Raw genomic sequence first — 17,912 nt, forward strand, 5'->3', positions numbered from 1 at the left:
CACACATAAAATATTGTACCAGTTTGTTACATGACACAATAATATCAGTAGAAACTGTCGCTCACTTTGACTTTGGATGGTGTAAAAAGTCCTAAAAATGATTCATTGCAGTTGTAAGTACTCACTGTTTATGGTGATGGAGGCTGCGTCACTGTGTGGAGATGCAGATATTTTCTCTGCAAGCTTCACAATGTAATAACATGTCACTTTAACCTCAGCAGGTGAACGTTGACTTGACATCTTCAGCAGCTCAGTTCCTGTCAGTGTCTTCACACAAGAGAAAACTCTGACAGTTGTAGAAGTGTAGAAATGACACTGAGACACAGAAACAGATGATGGAGTCTGACAGTTCAGCGTGACTGAGTCTGTCTCTTTGATCTCCAGTCGATTCACTGTCAGTGTCGGTGGAGGCAGAGCTGAAAATTTAGAAGAGCACATACAATTTATACACTGTCTTTAATATGTTAATATTCCTATTGAGAAGTTGTGATTTGTCAAGAAGTAAAAATATACTGAATAACCAAACTTTGTGGAAAAATATATTCAAATTAAATACAGAGTAACATGAACTTCCTGTACAGTGTTAACAGAACAGTGTGACATGAAAGATAACACAGAGACTGACCTTGTGCTTGAATCTCATGAAAGGAATCTGTTGGAAATACAATGTGTTAAGAATCGATATAATATTAATTCATTAATAACCTTAACAAAATGAAGAAAGAGACTGAAACTCCACCAGTTGTGTAATTCTGACAATCAGAGATAGAAGTCTTGATCAACATATACTTCATTGATCCCCATGAGGAAATTAGCTTCGGCCTCTGCAGTTCCACAATAACTTTACAAATAAACAACACAGACAACAACAACACATATAATATAACATCACCAACCATGACAAAGATGACAGAAGAGTTGTACATAACATGCTGATACTGGTTAAACATTGTTGTCATGTTAATGATGTTTAAAAGTACAAGAGGTTTAACTTACACATGAGGAGGAGAAACAACAGGCGTCCAGACATGATGAAGCTGAATACTGAGACTGTCCAGAATCCTCTGAAGAAGATACATGTGTCTGGGCTGCTGACCACACTTACTGTACTCGCTCTCAGAGCAAACCACAGCTAGCGTCAGACGTGAATTATTTTAATAGACAGGCCACAGAAACACACATACGACATCCTTTGTAAAGTATCTAGTGTAGCCTGTGTTTTTTATTAGATCGAGAGGCTGACCTTTGAAAACCATGATTAGATGTCTTCATAAATTCATTGTTGTGTTTCACACACATACAGCCGCCCTGTTTCAGCCTTGTCCTTTTTAGTAGAGACCGTTTATATTCATTTTTGAAAATTGCTGACATTTGCAGTTTCTCTGCCAGCTCTAAGTAAACATGCAATTATGACAACACATTGTGCTCTTCCATCTAGTTGGTAAAATGTTACATTGTCTCAATGAATAGTGTAAGGCTGGTTAACCTTGTCTGAACTTGATAAGTCGATCTACTGTCAGGCTGTGGGTAAAGAAAAGCTCGGGGACAACTTCCCCTCAGTAACTCCGTCCCTTTACTGTCCACTTCTTTTGTTGGACATTTGAACACTCAGCAAGGTGATGCATCACTTCACAATCTCTCATATCACTCCACCAATCTTAACCATCCTTAACATCCAAGGCAAAGTGCATCACATTATGTAGTTCCTGATTTTCACTTAGAGAAGAGAATACAATGTAACACTGTCTAATGTACATATAATAAAATTACTGTCATGTACTCTCAATTTAGGCCAATCAGAAGAAATAGATACGTTCAAGGAAGATTGATGGAACAGGACAACGGTTTGGAAAGAGTAGTACCAAAAATAGCTTTATTGGCAACAGTGCCACCTTTAAGTGCAAAACATAAAATATTTCAGATAAGACTGAATTCCTTTCTTGTATCAGAAGTTGTCAACAACTCAGAAAATTACACTGAATAACACTTAATAGAACAACAAAATACTTCACAGTATGAGTTATGAAATATGGGCCCAAAATAATAAACAAAACAAAAAAGAAAAGAAAATTCAAAAAGAGTCCAAAAAGAGTCCAAAAAAAAGTCAAGTCTGGATTAAGTCAATGTTCACAGTTTGTCCTTCTTCAGTGTGTTGTGTAACTGTTCATCTACCCGGGTAGTGTGATTTTATTTTTTATGTCTTATCTGTATGAAGAGATGTTCTTTCCAATGCACAGTGAAGCTCCCGTTGACGTCACACCCTCCACGCGTATAGGCCTGCATCCCGCTCCACGATCCACCGGTCTAGGCTCTGGCTCGCCATCAGAATCCACTAATACAAAAAAAAAAACAACCTGCATAGGGCAGTAGTAGTAGCATCTCTTTTAAATAAAATCTTATTCATCTCGTTAATCTCTCTTCTTCATATATTTATCTTTTTATCTATTTATCTTAACTGTACAGTATTAACTCTCTTTTTATCTTAAATCAATCAACATGAATTATTCAATGACAAAGTATCATATACAGCTGCACTTTTTAACAGCCAACACACAATTATGTATATGAATTTTAAATGTTTTTTTAACTCATCACAGCTTAATGTACACAAATTATGAAATGAATGACTTTCAATCATGTTTTTGTTTTTTTACCCAAGAAAATGAAATGAACTATCTTCTGTAAACTCACTTGCACACAGCTGCGTGTGTTTTAGCTCAACAACCAGCTCAAACCAGTTTAAACCAGCTTTCTTAGCTGTATAGCATGTGCTAGCGCAATTAACATAGATGTCATTTTTTTCCCCCACAGAAATACACAATAAAATACATTTTCAACCTCAACACACGTTTATCTGTCTCCGATTGGCTTTTAAACACTATCATAGAAGCATAACTATATACAGTGGAGACATATTCAATAAAATAAACAAGTAATTAGCCGTGGTCGGCATCGCTAGCATGCTACGCTAATCGTTCATAGCATACTCACCGGAGTTTTCACTCGATGGCGCTGCCAGCGTTTGTGCAGGATGAATGCGCACCCTGCTGGTGAAACTAAGCAACTACATCTGAAATCTACTAGGCTGTATAGCTCTACACATTGTTAAACTGTAAAAATTTGGGGATTACACTGTGTGTGTAACTAATGGGCGTTACAACAATATAATAGGTAAAATAACCATGAAGGAAATTAAGAATAAAATAATGAATCGTCACAAAAATTCATCTCATCTTACAATAGTTTAAGGTGATCATTAAAATGTTATTTTATGAATATAGTTGTTATTGATTTAGTCTCTTTGATGGGTTCCCATCTTCATTGTATCATTGTGTTAAATGTGTTGAAGTTGGTTTTCACTGTGTACATGTGTGAGTCACTTCTCTTCTATAAATAAACAAGAACCTAAACTTCAAATTTGAACATAAAACAACTTCATTTATTAGTTGTGTATGTTTTTTATTATTAACAGCATTGCAACACATACAGTAATACATGTTATATTCTGGCCGAACTTCTGTGTCTATCAGTTCAATAGAGTCAATTAAACAGTTACACCATTCTGATGTCTGCTCTACGAGATAAAGATGTAAATAATGTAAATATCAATCAACTTGTACATAAGAGGTCAAAGTGAAATAGCTGCAGGAAAAACATTTGTGTTGCAAATTAACTTGTACAGAAAAAGAAAACACTACAAGGGCTGTACACTGTATCTCTCAGGGCTGATGTAGCTGACTTCTCTGCTGCTGCTGTCACTCTGAAAAGAAACAAACACACGACTTAACTGATGTCAGCGAGGCGCAAATGTTTGCAATTATCAAAATTTAGAAGTTGCACATGCTCAGTTTCTGTCACATGTAGGGTTAATGGTACAAGACTTTCACAGTATGATAACCATCTCATAAAATATCACTGTTACACTGTATGTGTACTGGAGGGGTTTTTTGGTTGAACAAACACTTAATTCATTAAATGTTATGTCCTGACAAACATGGAACTTGCATTGACTTTAAATGTAATGGCATGGACTGTGTTATGAGTTCAAGTACTGGACACTTTTATGCATTTCAGCTGAAACTGCAACACCAAGTGGTGAATCAATCTGTTGATTCTACATTCAGGAAGAGAAAAGCAGCTCACCAGTGTTGCGTTCATAGGTGACGATACTGTAGGTTTCATCATAACCACCCTGCAAATGACAGAGTGAAGGGAGCGTGAGATCAGCCTAACCTAAGACAGAATCATCAGTGCAGAGTTTTGAATTCACCACTCGTTCACTGTTGACACTTACCAGATATTTCCTGTAATCTGAAACAGACCAAAGCACATCTTAATACACTATAACACAAAACTCTGAAACAATGTAGAAATACCACTGTCATATTGATTGGCATGATCATTGTAGTTAACGGAAAAAAAATTAGCCACATACCTTTTGATTTGCCAGTAACGTTTGCTTTTGGTCTAAACAGTAAAAATAGATAAACAGGTTTTATAAAGTGTGTGTCTTCAGTACAGACGAAAGAAGAAGCATAGTACACATTTCTGATTGTCAAGTTTGCATGTTAACATTTGAGAAATAAGATTTCTTACCTCTTGGAAGCACATTTTTCTAGAAAATGCAAAAAAATAATAATTATCAACCAGTGATTACTGATATAAGGAAGCTAAAACACAGGTACTGGATGTGCTACCAGATATGTTAGCTGCCTTTCATGAAAAAATGCAAAGAGACATATTTCCTACAACTGCAGCTGAGTTTCAGAATGAAAACTCAAACACTCTGGTGAGGTTAATATTCTTTAATTCTTACCGATCCTGCTTCGAGTGAAGAGAAGTATCAATCCAAGCAAGACGACACCCACAGTCACAACTGCTCCAATCATCGATATCATCTTATCTGCATTGAGAGAAGAGGCTTTACCTGTTGTTGGTTTTACCGATTTGAGGGAAGTAGAGACAGAACTACCAGTGTCACTTCTACCAACATGCCAACTGCTGAAACAACAAACAAACAATTTGAAATACTGGATAAACTGAAACATGTATAATTTGTGATTAACTAATGTCAAACTTAATGTATCTGTTATTTTGCTACCTGATTCTGGTTTAGGAGTGAAAACTAAAGACAGACCTTTTAAAAAATGTCAAACTAATTAACACTAAAGTGCTATGCTACTTATAATGTTCTGGGCGGATATCTTGATATATAAAATGCTTGGATTTCTCTTAAAATATGTCCTACATGTAGTCATAGTAAATATCGGTTTAGTTATGCCTGACTCTATTTCCACGATATCTACAAAAGGAGAAGATGAATTTGTTAAGTTCAGTTTCATGTGCAGACAACTGTGTGGGACAGTGCTTTCAAAAAACTAGAAACTAGAGACCATAGAGCCTTTTTTATTACAATTGTAAGCATGTGCATAGACATGCATGTTTTTGATGCGATCGCTGTTTTGATTTAATTTTCAAAATTGTATGAGCTTCTATTACTGATCCTGGTCCTTGAATGTGTGACCATACTTGATCAAAAAACATAATTACCAGCTAGTGTGATCACATCACAAGATGGTCTCACGTTTTAATTCTAAATATTGAAACTAATTTTATTTTACCTCTTTTTACTACTGAAAGTAACATAATGTGTTTATCAACACAAGGGTCAGTGTGAAATGTTGAAAAGCTGCATAATCACCTGATGTTGGGAAAGTTGACGGAAACCCATCAGGGATACTTAACTACCTATAACTACCTATCTCAACCCCTAATGCCAGCGCACAAGTAATAAATAAAATTGAATGTAAAGTATTGCCTTGTGACTAATGTATAATTATAAGTAAATTACGTTGTAAACATGATTTAATCACAGTGGTGAGAAACTACACAAACTGTACTCACCTGAAGTTGATTTCTGAGGGGTTGCAGACAAAGGGCTGCCTTTAGTGCCAGCTGTACTGACACTCGTACCTTGTATGAGCACATGCACAAATGTTTTTAAAACACTGACAGCTATACAGTAAGCATTTGGATCATTAGCGATAAAAATAATCTTTAGTCTACCTGTTATGTCATCACCAGGTTCTGGATTAGTAGGAGTCATACTGGTTTCTGTTTCGTGAAGGCACACAAGACATAAAGATTAAAACAATATATTGTCTGCCTTTGTCTAAGGGAACAAATATTTGTCATGTGCTGCTGAACAACTTTTTTTTTAAGAATGTGGGCTAGCATCTGCACAACATGAAGTCTAACTTCACATAATCATAAGAAACTGCATATCCATCATGCACAATCAGAATAACCAATCAGCAACCATCACTAACTTCGACTGAATTTCAGGATAATCACTTTTTATAAACATATTCAGGTTACATATGAAAGTAACATCATGTGTTTATCAACACAAGGGTCAGTGTGAAATGTTGAAAAGCTGCATAATCACCTGATGTTGGGAAAGTTGACGGAAACCCATCAGGGATACTTGGAGTACCAACTGGCCCACGTGCTGAATGAGGAAAAGTACTGTTCAAAATAGTTACAGAACTCTTAATATACACTTAAAATATCTGTAATTCTGTTACCTGTTTGTTTTGCAGGAGTCACAGGAGTCGAAGTATAAATTGTCGGACCTGGTGAATAAAAATATTTTAAAACCTTCAAAATAATAAATATTTTAAGTGATTTGTTATAATGTTATGGATGTCCTACCTGTGGTCAGTGTAAATGCCGGTGTAGTCATGCTTGACTCTATTTTCACAATATCTACAAAGAGCAAGATGGATTTGTTATGTTCAGTTTCATGTGCAGACAACTTTGTGGGAAAGTATTTATGTGTAATCACTTGAGCAGTTTCACAAAACTAGAGGACATACAGTAGAACCTTTTTTTTATACGTTTTTGATGCAATGATCACAACATTTTTAAAATAGTATATATTTTTATTATGGGCCTGGGTCCTTGTATGTGTGAATAGCTCTTGGTCAAAAACATAATTACCAGCTGGTATGATCACATTGCAAGGTGTTTTTTTAGTTTAAATTCTAAATATTGAAACTAGAGACCATTAAACTGTCACAATTACAAATTTCTAATAACATTAATTTGAATACAGACACAAACATGGGAGTCATTCTATTGCATCTGTATAATTTTACACAGTAATCACAAATTGATTTCAGTGGATGCGTGAAGCAACGTAGAATGTGTATGAACATGTCTTTTCTGACTTACCAGTCAAGCTGTATCGGTCGCTACGAGGAGACAAAGAGTTGGGTCCACTTCTCAAACTGTAATCACAGCTGGCATCACTTTGTTGAACTGAACGTAGACGACTCAGCAAATCACCAGTTGAGACAGTAAACTGGCAGAACCAGGTTCTTTTCCATTCAATGTTTGTTGTTAGAACGGGACGACTTGCTTCTCCAAAGTACAGGTTACATCTTGTGTCAGGATCAGCAGATATAGGCAGAGAGCAATTAAAGAGGACGTGGTCACCAGGAACATGTTGAAGACTCATCTGTGGTTTTAGGACTACAAAAGAATCATGAAAAGACATTAAATACAAAGCGCTTTAATGCCGTCAAATACACTTTAAAACAGGTCCGTGAAAAAAGTCCTACTTTGATACAACATGATACACATCATGTGTGACTAAAACTAAAATAATTTTGAGTCATCTGATGTGGGATTGCAATATGTTAACCAATATGTAATTTGTGTTAAATGGATGTGTAATCAAATCTATCATTGATCAGAATAATAAACATTCTGACATCAAAACAATCTATCAAATTAACAAAAATATCTGTGTCATCTTCACCCATAGGTGGCATTTTAATGTTAAATCAGGGTTTTTCTTTTGGTTTGCAACCCCTTAAAATAATTTTACCATGCAGCTTTTCTTATGTCTATACTCTATCAAGACACCAATATGAGTAGATGGGAGTTACAGTCACTCACTGTGTATGGTGATGGAGGCTGTGTCACTGTGTGGAGATGGAGAATCTGACTCTCCAAGCTTAACAGTATAAAAACAGGTCACTTCAACCTCAGCAGATGAACCTTGATGTGACATCTTCAGCAGCTCAGTTCCTGTCAGTGACTGCAGACAAGAGGAGTCTCTGACATTTACTCCACTTGAAGTGTAGAAATGACACTGAGACACAGAAACAGATGATGGAGTCTGACAGTCCAGTGTGACTGAGTCTGTCTCTGTGATCACCTGTGGATTCACTCTCAGTTGAGGTGGAAGAGATGCTGAAAATTTAAAAGTGAATATAAATTTAAGTATAGGATTGGTTAAATAACTGACATTTGCATTTATTTTAGGTAATACTGATTATGAATATATTACAGAGGATTCCCTGAGTTTAACGTTTTAATTGTAGAGAAACTTTAAAATCTGATGCCTATTCCGAATCTCCCAACACTTCTTTGAAGACACAACCCCCTTGTGGAGAGCGATGTGTTGTTTGTGCTGATACCGTAGAAATAGATCCTAATATCAGTCCATTACAATAATGTTCACTCACTTCGAATGATGATGGAGGACGTGTCACTGTCTGGAGATCGAGACATTTGATGGTAAAAACATTTTATTTTAACCTCAGCAGGTGACTTCTGATGTGAAAATTTCAGCAGCTCAGTTCCTGTCAGTGTCTTCAAACAAGAGAAGCTTTTAGCTGGTTCTCCACTTACAATGCGGAAATAACACTCAGACACAGAAACAGATGGAGTCTGACAGTTCAATGTGACTGAGTCTGTGTCTGTGATCACCGGTTTATCCACTGTCAGTGTCGGCGGAAGAGGAGCTGAAAATTTAGAGGTACACATATATATTTTGTTGTTACTGTATTTCATACTAAACTGTACATAATGTAATAAAATAATAACCTGACCATGAAAATTGAAGTTAAACTCTGGGACTGACCTTGTGCTTCCATCTCACAAAAGGAATCTGTCGAGAAAAAACAAGAAACAGATGTAAATAGTAAATATTTAGCGTTTAATGTTAATGTTGCATTTCTCTACAAAATTATGTTAAAAGTGTTAAACAACATACTGAGACCAGTACATAATGGGATAACATTTTATATTAAACTGGCATCTACAAATAAGATGAACCTGTATTGGTGTGTAACTCCCTATATTTATATTGAAAGAAACAGAGGAGAGGTTGAACTTACACATGAGGACGACTAACAGCAGGTGTCCAGCCATGATGAAGCTGAATAATGTGAAATGTCTGAGACGATGATGTGTGTTTGACAAGATGGACTTTGACATACAGACGTGACAGTTTGCAGCACAGGAAAACCACAGCAAGCATCAGACGAGACACTGGACAGGCCACAGTGTGTGTGTTCCTGTATGTGTAGATCAAATCCACCACAGTGTTGCTGGTTCAGAGAAATTCAAGTTTGTTCATCATTTCTGTTGCTTTCTTCCTGTTATTCCTATCGTTTGCTTGACTTGTTGCTTTTTCGTAAATGGCAGGACTAGTGGTATATCTACGTCACATAGAGCAAAAATCCGACCTTTATTATTTCAGTTGTCTGGTTAGTTTAGTTGAATTAACTTTATGTTACATTTAAAACCAAACCTGTGCTTGACTTGACAGAGATAGTAAAATTAGGGTCGATCTTAAAGGCACATGCAACTTAGGCAAAGAGCCTTTGAGAACTAAATTTGTCCTTTTGAAAATAAAAGGCATTAAAGGCATTATGAGCTGTTATGGGCCACTTTTTTGTCAATAACAACACATTTTTCATTAGTCAGACCAACTTTAAATCCAACTGGGTCTCCAATCTACACAACCTGCAATTATTTTGAAGAAAGACATGCAACAATTCTGACCGCTCGTTCAGTAGCATTATGTTTATTCTGCAGCTCTTTCTAAATCTAGATATCTTTATTTAGTTTTTTCCACCCATACAGGTTTTGCTGTCCAGTGTTTATACAAGGCCAAACTGAGTGTGACGATAAGGCTGATAGGCCCTGTGGTGTGTGAGACCAATGATTTCCTGTCTGTACCAAATATATTCATATAAACTGCAAAACTAGTGCACTCTCACCGTCATTTCAGTTTACTTCTGATAGTATATTTAAGTGTTGTCTGTTGAATAAAAAACTGACTGTAGCTTCAACAAGAAGCAAGAGCAACATAATTATTCAATGTAGCACAACTATTTCCATATATACATAGCTGTGGACATATTTTGTTTTTAGACACTGACCAGATGTTATAATGTTGCAATTTTACAATGCTGCTGAATGGGATTGCTGAAAAAACAAAATGTTGTGTTCTTTTATACAATGACAATAAAGTGCCTATTCTATAAAACAGTTGTCTAATCAATATGCTCTGTATATGTGTGATGAACAATCATCTAAAACTCAAACAATTGTCTCTTCTTCTGTCTTTTGTTACAGACACTCTATTTGGAAATGTGGTATATGTTGTTAAGACCTGCTATTAATGTTTTGTTAGCTCACCACAGGGTGGCTGTGGGTAACTGTGAGGTCACTAATTCAGTGTGGGGGCCATCTTTGGGCTGCTTAAGTTCTTCCTTCAGTCCACGTGGAGGGACCACGGATAGATGGAATAACTAAACATCTGACTCACAGAGTCACAGGATTTTGATCAGTAGATCGATTTTGAACTAATGAAAACTTTTACAGTTTCATCCAGGAAGAAATACAGTTGATTCAAGATCTGTCTTATTACAAGACAGTTCAGTGTGTTCAGAAAACACAAAATCTGACTTCAGCACTGAGTGGGGGAAAAAAAAGAATGCACAAATAAAATGCTCCACAGGTGAAATAAGATTATGAATATTTACAGCGATTCAGATATTTCCTGCAAAGGAGTTACTGTTGTCAGCAAACAGGTGGAGCTGCTGAGCTGTGCAGCACTCTGGTGGTTGTGGAAAGACAAAGACAAACAAATCCACTCTGTCTCATTTCATTTTCAATGCTGCTGTTACTGCACTTGTTGGTCAGGACTCAACCTGGGCTGCAGGCCACGGTGATGTGCTGCTGTACAGGGAGTTTTCCAGTCCGTCTATATTCTTATTCAGGAGTTACTGGACACATTGCAAGTTTTAATTGAGGCTGTCAACACACTGTAGTTTGTATAATTCTAATCTGATATTTTTTCGGCTTTATTGCTGAAACAAAGACTATATTTCTCCCAACTTGAACGGTCTAATGGAACATGCTGATACCAATACATGATTGGATAATCTGGCACACTTAAGTGAAACTGTATTAGTATGTTACTACTTAGATTTACTGACAGACAATGACAATATGTTTAACTTAAACATGATGGTGACTAATAGCACTATACTAATGTGTCTGACTAGATAGACTTTGACACAGTGGTGACATTTTGCTGAACTTGCTCTCAGAAAAACCGTAGCAAGCATCAGATGTGAACCACAGTGACAGACAGGCCACAGAAACACTCTTAACACCATTTAGAAAGCCTCAGTATGTGTGGTACTGTATATTTAGATCCAGTCTACCACAGTGTTTGCTAAATGGTTCAGAATATTTAGTTTGTTCATTATTTCTGTATCTTTCTTACAGTCGTTCCTGTGGTTTGCTTTTTCTAAAACATCACATGAAGCAAAAAAACAACCTTTATTACTGAGTGTTTTTAAACTAACATTATGATACAACTGAAGCTAAGTTGGACGATGCCATCACGTCTTTTTCTGTAGGTGGGTTAAAATAAAAATTATGTTTTGATATTTGATTAATTCAGGTCTGTGACTCGAATATTACATTTTGATGTTTGCACTCACCAAGTTTATTGCTAAAACAGGGAAACACAGCGATATTACTAAAAAGAAGTCCAACAGTGCAGATAGACAGTCAGTCACACTGGTTTAAACCCTGAGGTTATTTGGATGAAACCAGAAGGTGAATGGTCAGATTATAACCTAAACTGTCAGTTTACAGACCAAATTACAGCTTCATCTGTTAACATAGTGAGAGTGCAGTTTTCCTGAACAATAAGGGATTATTAAAAAGGTTTGTTTTAAGATTAAGTGATTTAGATAATGTGGTTAAACTACTGGCTTCTTTACAACCTGTCTGACCGTCTGGTAGCCCACTTCCGAACTCTGTAAATACTGTGTTATAATCTGATTGATTATGGCCAAAACTATCTACTCCTGTATTTCCCAGATAAAACATGAATATATCCATCCTGTTAATATTCAATATCATACCCTGTACAGCTCTTATATGTCTATGTGTGGTTTTGTAGCAGCTTGTGTGGTAGCTGACATTTTAGGAGACTAAAAGAGACCAACTGAAGAAAATAAAATACACATTATATTCATTCAGGAGAATAACACATAGTCATTCAAGTATGTACTGTATTTTTGAGAGTTCAAGGACTAACACATACCGTGTATGTACAGTGTCAGTAAGTTGTAAATGCATGGAAATGTATTTATCTTTCAGTAACAGAAGTCTCAAGGAAAATCTCTCCAGTTAAAAAAATATGATCAACATTAAATAGAAAAAACATCAGAAAACAAAATGGAATTACAGACAGGAATAAAGTGAACCTTTTGCTTAAGTTGAGGAATTTGAGTAGAGCTAAATACATTTTCCATCTTGATCTAAAAGAAACTAAACTGAATAGCAGGTTGAAACCTATGCTGCGTTTATCTGTCATAAGCTCTAAGGTCTAGATTACACTAGTTAACTTTAAACACAAGGTTTACATTTCTAACAGTTATTAAGGCTGTTTGTTTTCTCGTTTTCTTAACAGTATAAGACAGTTTGTGTTTCAGTGTGCCTGCACGGTGCTGTAAGCCATGTGCTTCAGGTCTGGTGCAGCTGGCTCATCAGGGATGGTGTCGTACAAATGGAACATTTCATGCTGAGAAAAGAAAAAAAAAACAACTGCAGCTTCTATTAATATATATGGCAAATATATCTAATATTGTCAGACTTACACGCTCATCTTGAGGTTCCTGCTGCTTCACTTTCTCAGAACCTGCTGACGAGAAATACACACACAGTAAGATGATAGTTTCCTATTAAGTTTGGCGTGTGATTGTATGCTGAATTTCTTTTGTGGCTCAAAGTTACAGCCTTCCAACATCTCTCCCTATCACGAGTCAGAATAAAACAGGGTGAAACTTCTTTTAGCTACGGTGCTGCAAAGAGATGCAACTTCTTGATTATCTCAAATGTGCCTCTACTGTAGCCGCTTTGAAATCTAATTACAGAATTTCATTTGGTTAGTTCAGGAGTGTACCAGGGAGCTGAGTGTCATATTATTTCACAAGATCGGTGGGAAGGCAGACATTTTAGATTTTTTTGTCATGAAATTATTCTCTTCAGTCTGTATGAACACCCATATAAAAATAGATTCTGACTTCATGAGACAAACAAATTGACAGAGTTCCCACCAGCTCTTCTTTGGTTACAGCGAATTGCAGAAACGAGCACGATACAACCCACGATTACTCCACCACCAGCTGCAACTGCTACATACTTCCATATCCACAGTTCTGTTTTGAAACAACAGAGGCCATGAACAAGTGTCAGTTTCGCTTCTCGCAACATTAAAAAAAAAATCATGGAGACATAAGAATACAAACACAATAGACACTTTTTTGTCATTGTATAAAAAAAACCACAACGAAACTGTTTGTAGCAATCCTGTTCAGCAGCGTTCTTAAAAACTCGTCAGCAGCGTTCTAAAATCTATAAAAGTAAAAATATATACAAAGAGACATGTAGTGTGCATAACTACCTATCTCAACCCCTAATGCCAGTGCACAAGTAATAAATAAAATTGAATGTAAAGTATTGCCTTGTGACTAATGTATAATTATAAGTAAATTACGTTGTAAACATGATTTAATCACAGTGGTGAGAAACTACACAAACTGTACTCACCTGAAGTTGATTTCTGAGGGGTTGCAGACAAAGAGCTGCCTTTAGTGCCAGCTGTACTGACACTCGAACCTTGTATGAGCACATGCACAAATGTTTTTAAAACACTGACAGCTATACAGTAAGCATTTGGATTATTAGCGATAAAAATAATCTTTGGTCTACCTGTTATGTCATCACCAGGTTTTGAATTATTAGGGGTCATACTGGTTTCTGTTTCGTGAAGGCACACAAGACATAAAGATTAAAACAATATATTGTCTTCCTTTGTATAAGCTGCAAAAATATTTGTCATGTGCTGCTGAACAACTTTTTTTTTTAAGAATGTGGGCTAGCATCTGCACAACACGAAGTCTAACTTCACATATTCATAAGAAACTGCATATCCATCACGCACAATCAGAATAACCAATCAGCAACCATCACTTTAGTATTAACTTCGACTGAATTTCAGGATAATCACTTTTTATAAACATATTCAGGTTACATATGAAAGTAACATAATGTGTTTATCAACACAAGGGTCAGTGTGAAATGTTGAAAAGCTGCATAATCACCTGATGTTGGGAAAGTTGACGGAAACCCATCAGGGATACTTGGAGTACCAACCGGCCCACCTGCTGAATGAAGAGAAGTACTGTTCAAAATAGTTAAAGAAACTCTTAATATACACTTAATATATCTGTAATTCTGTTACCTGTTTGTTTTGCAGGAGTCACAGGAGTCGAAGTATAAATTGTCGGACCTGGTGAATAAAAATATTTTAAAACCTTCAAAATAATAAATATTTTAAGTGATTTGTTATAATGTTATGGATGTCCTACCTGTGGTCAGTGTAAATGCTGGTGTAGTCATGCTTGACTCTATTTTCACAATATCTACAAAGAGCAAGATGGATTTGTTATGTTCAGTTTCATGTGCAGACAACTGTGTGGGAAAGTATTTATGTGTAATCACTTGAGCAGTTTCACAAAACTAGAGGACATACAGTAGAACCTTTTTTTTATATGTTTTTGATGCAATGATCACAACATTTTTAAAATAGTATACATTTTTATTATGGGCCTGGGTCCTTGTATGTGTGAATAGCTCTTGGTCAAAAACATAATTACCAGCTGGTATGATCACATTGCAAGGTGTTTTTTTAGTTTAAATTCTAAATATTGAAACTAGAGACCATTAAACTGTCACAATTACAAATTACCAATGACATTAATTTGAATACAGACACAACATGGGAGTCGTTCTATTGCATCTGTATAATTTTACACAGTAATCACAAATTGATTTCAGTGGATGCGTGAAGCAACGTAGAATGTGTATGAACATGTCTTTTCTGACTTACCAGTCAAGCTGTATCGGTCGCTACGAGGAGACAAAGAGTTGGGTCCACTTCTCAAACTGTAATCACAGCTGGCATCACTTTGTTGAACTGAACGTAGACGACTCAGCAAATCACCAGTTGAGACAGTAAACTGGCAGAACCAGGTTCTTTTCCATTCAATGTTTGTTGTTAGAATGGGACGACTTGCTTCTCCAAAGTACAGGTTACATCTTGTGTCAGGATTAGCAGATATAGGCAGAGAGCAATGAAAGAGGACGTGGTCACCACGAACATGTTGAAGACTCATCTGTGGTTTTAGGACTACAAAAGAAAGACATTAAATACAAATCAGGGTTTCTCTTTTGGTTTGCAACCCCTTAAAATAATTTTACCATGCAGCTTTTCTTATGTCTATACTCTATCAAGACGCACCAATATGAGTAGATGGGAGTTACAGTCACTCACTGTGTATGGTGATGGAGGCTGTGTCACTGAATGGAGATGGAGAATCTGACTCTCCAAGCTTTTCAGTATAAAAACAGTTCACTTCAACCTCAGCAGATGAACCCTGATGTGACATCTTCAGCAGCTCAGTTCCTGTCAGTGACTGCAGACAAGAGGAGTCTCTGAAATTTACTCCACTTGAAGTGTAGAAATGACACTGAGACACAGAAACAGATGATGGAGTCTGACAGTCCAGTGTGACTGAGTCTGTCTCTGTGATCACCTGTGGATTCACTCTCAGTTGAGGTGGAAGAGATGCTGAAAATTCAAGTATACGGTGAATTAAATAACTGAAGTGCATTCATTTAAAATAACTCATAACAAGCTATTCCATGAGGTTGATGCATTATTCTTATTTTTAAATGATTCCCATTCTCAATCTTCTAACACTTCCCCTGAGGTCCCAACCCCCTTGTTGAGAGACACTTTGTTGTTTGTACTCATACTCTAGCAAGATATCCTAAAACAAGCCAATAGCAGTAGGGTTCACTTACTTCGAATGATGATGGAGGATGTGTCACTGTCTGGAGATGGAGACATTTGAAGGTAAAAACATTTTATTTTAACCTCAGCAGGTGACTTCTGATGTGAAATTTTCAGCAGCTCAGTTCCTGTCAGTGTCTTCAGACAAGAGAAGCTTTTGGCTGGTTCTCCACTTACAATGCGGAAATAACACAGAGACACAGAAACAGATGATGGAGTCTGACAGTTCAGTGTGACTGAGTCTGTGTCTGTGATCACCGGTTTATCCACTGTCAGTGTCGGTGGAAGAGGAGCTGAAAATTTAGAGGTACATATGTTATATCACATACTTAACAGTTGCACTACGATAATAAAATTCCTAATCTAATTTGATGCACAGTAAAAAACACAGAATACAAGTACTGTACAGCCAAATGATGTGTGAAAATTGGCAAAACTATAGCAGACAATTCAAAATTGTCCATACTATGATAACAGCACACCTGACCATTAAAACTGATATTAAACTTTGGGACTGACCTTGTGCTTCCATCTCACAAAAGGAATCTGTTGTGTTAACAAAAGAAACAGATGTAATAGTAAATAGTAAACTCTTAATGTCCTGTTTCTCTCAACCTAATGTAAAAGTCTAATAAACATGCTGATAACAATACATAACAGGCTACATTTTAAATAAATAAAATGTAACTGTATTGGTGGTTAACTGCCTACATTTACAATGAAAAAAGCAGACAAAAGGTTGAACTTACACATGAGGACGACTAACAGCAGGTGTCCAGCCATGATGAAGCTGAATCATGTGAAATGTCCGAGACTACACTTGCCTGGTTGACTACATGGACTTCGACATACAGACGTGACGTTTTGCAGAACAGGAAAACCTCAACTAGAATCAGAAGTGAATCACATTGACAGACAGGCCACAGAAACACACTTGACATCATTTATCAAGGCCCAGTATGTGTGGTCCTGTATATTTAGATCCAATCTACCACAGTGCTGGTTTAGAGAAAAAACTCTCATCATTTCTGTTGCTTCCTTATGGTGTTTGTTTTATATAGCTTTTTCTTAAATGGCAGGACTAGTGATTAGTGTTGTCACACACAAAATTTTAGATTTTCATTAAAAGATAAATATAACAAGGCTTGTGTACTGTGTGTTAAGCATAACAGCATTTAAGGTAATATATGTCTGGCCACAATCAGAAGAGTGGTAGGGGGCGGGCCTATGTGGGCACTGCAGCAGTGTGCGTATCAACTCGCTGTCAGAGAGAGGAAACCAATGATCGTAGACTAGACTAGTCTAAAATGGCATAGTCATCTGTGCTAAAACAAAAAACAAAAAACAAAAAAACAAAAAAAAAATCTAAGATTTGGAGAATCATGACACCCCTAATAAATACTGTGGAAAATGAGTGCTGAAACAGTTTCAAATATTCAGTATTGTGAGTTTTCGATATTTCGATATTTTTGACAACACTACTAGTGATATATGTCACATATGGGTAGTATATGTAACATCACATAAAGCTAAGGCCCAACCTTAAAATTTCAGTCTCATTTTTAGTGTTTTTTTAAATAACCTTATGATACAACTGAAGCCTCTTTATTTCACTTCTGCTATTCAAAATTGTAATATAATTCAGCTTACATTTGATAGAAAAAGCAAA

The 17,912-nt window shown here is 36.4% G+C and overlaps 1 long non-coding RNA gene across 1 annotated transcript; it reads right to left on the minus strand.

The window, feature by feature from the left end:
• Window positions 1-16,473: 16,473 nt before the first annotated feature.
• Window positions 16,474-17,044, minus strand: LOC140997895 (uncharacterized). The gene is made up of 3 exons (XR_012179410.1): window positions 16,993-17,044; window positions 16,763-16,789; window positions 16,474-16,536 (listed from the first exon to the last, which is right to left on the minus strand). It is a non-coding gene; the product is annotated as an uncharacterized lncRNA (long non-coding RNA).
• Between the last annotated feature and the right edge of the window lie 868 nt (window positions 17,045-17,912).

The sequence above is a fragment of the Pagrus major genome, chromosome 6 (assembly GCF_040436345.1).
Source record: "Pagrus major chromosome 6, Pma_NU_1.0".
Lineage (NCBI taxonomy): Eukaryota > Metazoa > Chordata > Actinopteri > Spariformes > Sparidae > Pagrus > Pagrus major.